Source organism: Benincasa hispida, unplaced genomic scaffold (genome assembly GCF_027475165.1).
Source record: "Benincasa hispida cultivar pf3 unplaced genomic scaffold, pf3_genome.v1.1 HicScf134, whole genome shotgun sequence".
NCBI lineage: Eukaryota > Viridiplantae > Streptophyta > Magnoliopsida > Cucurbitales > Cucurbitaceae > Benincasa > Benincasa hispida.
Window position 1 is genome coordinate 1 of NW_028325676.1, and position 2,500 is coordinate 2,500.

Here is a 2,500-nt window from a genome sequence, read left to right on the forward strand (position 1 = left end):
ATAAATAAATGCTTTAAGATGTGAAAAAAATTTGATTGACACTCGTAGTTTTTTATGTATAATTTAGTACAGAACGAGTAGATCGAAATACAATGAACCCAAATAAGAAATTCAAGAAAATAAATAACTTTTCCTACCATGCACAAAAATTGACATCATCTGATAGGCAAAAGTATACACTATAGCAATCGTTGCGTTTAATGAAAAATAACCCAATAATGACATAGATGAAGTTCAACTAAAAAATAAATTCTTTGAAAAAGAGTATGAAAATAATCTTAAGAGGAAGGAGGAGAGACCTTGAAATTAAATATAATGGACCCAAATATTAAAGTAATTATTTGAAATGAATCAAATTTAAGATATTTCCAATAAAGTGATATCTATAAGGTACATAAAGGAAGCAGTGAGCAATGAAGGGAGGGAATAACCAATCAAGTGAGAAAGAAGAAAGCAAAAATGGAGTCTAAAAGTAAGAAAGTATTGTTTGGAATCTTTGTTGTTCATTTTGTTCTTAGAGGGGAATTTACCACCATCCAAACAGAGGCAAGAAATTTGGCACAAGTCCATGGAAATAATGTTGAATTAAACATTCCTCAGCTTCTACAGAGTAAGTTAACTTTGGAGTTTATCCAAAGGGCTTTCCGTACCTCCACCTCAATACATAATTCTTCACCTCCTCCATCCAATAATATTAACCTCAGAATTTACCCGAAGGGCTTTTATGTACCTCCACCTCACCCGATACATAACTCTTCTCCTCCTCCATCCAATAATATTAACTTTAGAATTTACCCGAAGGGCTTTTCTATACCTCCATGATTCCACCTCACCCAATACATAACTCTTCTCCTCCTCCATCCAATAATATTAACTTTTGGAGTCTATCCAAAAGGCTTTTTACCTCCACCTAGCCCCATACATAACTCTTCTCCACCTTCCATCAATAAGATAAACTTTGGAGTTTATCCAAAAGGCTTTTCTATACCTCCTCCTAGCCCGATACATAACACTTCTCCTCCACCATCCAAAAAAATTTATAATGGAGTTTATTCAAAGGGCTCTTTTATACCTCTACCTGACCTGAACCCAATACATACCTCATCTTCTCCTCCCCCTAAATAAATTTAACTTTGGAGTTCATATAGAGTTCACATAGGCTCCCAAACCACCATGACCTAATTTGAAATTTATCCTTCAAAACGTTGGTCAAAATCTGCCCAAAATCAAACTTCTTCCTCCACTGAGACTTGGATCCAAGTTATGCTTCTATTGTGCTTAAGCTCTCTTTTTTCTTGTTCTTCTGTAATCCAAGCTATTAGTAAAATATTGCCTTAATTTTAGTATTGTGCTATTCTAAATCTTATATGTGTGCAATTTGGCTACCTCTCATCAGTTAAACAAGAAAACAAATGGAAGCTAATACTAACAACCAACCTTTCTATTAACAACCAACCTTTCTATGCAAATACAAAGGAAACATCTCACACACCTGCATCATCCATTTTTTTCAGAAATTAGCAATCTCTCACTATCTCACGCACCCAGTCATCCAAAATTTGTTGGAATGGAACAAAGAGAGATGAATAATATTCTACAAAGTTAAGAATAGAGATAAACAAAAAATGTCTCTTATATTTGTCAAATGTTAGTCTAGTTTGGCTCTTATTCTTATGTTTCTTAGTGAAAGCTTGGTTCTCTATGTATATTTTAACGTTGGACATTGTGAGTATGAATCACACAAGAATCCTGATTACTATATCAAGTATAATGCAAAAATAGACAGTTTTCTTGCTGCATATTCCAAGATCAAGAGACTAAACCATCTAAAGATGACACAAATCTTCATGGAGACCCATCTCTAGCAGCACGGATTCTCCTCTCTAAAATAGGGATAAAAGAGGATAATTCCTCACCTTTCTAATCATAAGAATTCATCCTGGATAAACACAAATAGTCAAAATGAAGATAAAAGTTCTCATTCCTTACGAGTAAACTCATCCTTATATTGACTACCAGCCTTTCAAATTAGCAACCCTAAAAGGAGATTTATGGTTGAAAAATAACTCCAAAAAATTACGTCTGATGTCTCAGCAGCTTGTTGAATTACGTCTCGACATCTTATTGATGTTTTCAATTAAACAACAAAGTGTTTCAACCATTTTCAATGCCGAAGAAGTTCTACAACAAATCCAATCACTTCATGATGTTTTCAATTTTTATGAACAAATGCAAATGGTTAACTCTCAAGAAACCTGACATTGCATGTAAATATATAGAGATGAAAAAAAGAAAAGTTGTGATACATTACTATTAATAATGTACAACAGTACAAGTAAAGAAATTTCAAATAGGAACAAATGAGAGGGCAAAAGGTTTTTTCTCTCTTTTTATAGTCCTCTATCTCCATGATCAAAGACAAATAATGAGAACAAAACTTCCCTTTTTTCTTACTTTTTTGGAGAATAGGAAAAAATAATAATGAGCTACCTCGGAAGAA

General features: G+C 33.3%; 1 protein-coding gene across 2 annotated transcripts in view; it reads right to left on the bottom strand.

The window, feature by feature from the left end:
- Positions 1-2,282: 2,282 nt before the first annotated feature.
- The window catches only part of LOC150031273 (uncharacterized), a 4,700-nt gene continuing 4,482 nt past the window's right edge, over positions 2,283-2,500 (bottom strand). For both annotated transcript variants that reach the window (XM_090309137.1, XM_090309140.1), the window contains exon 4: positions 2,283-2,500. This exon is cut by the window's right edge and continues 137 nt beyond it. The gene's annotated coding sequence lies outside the window, so the exon portion shown is untranslated.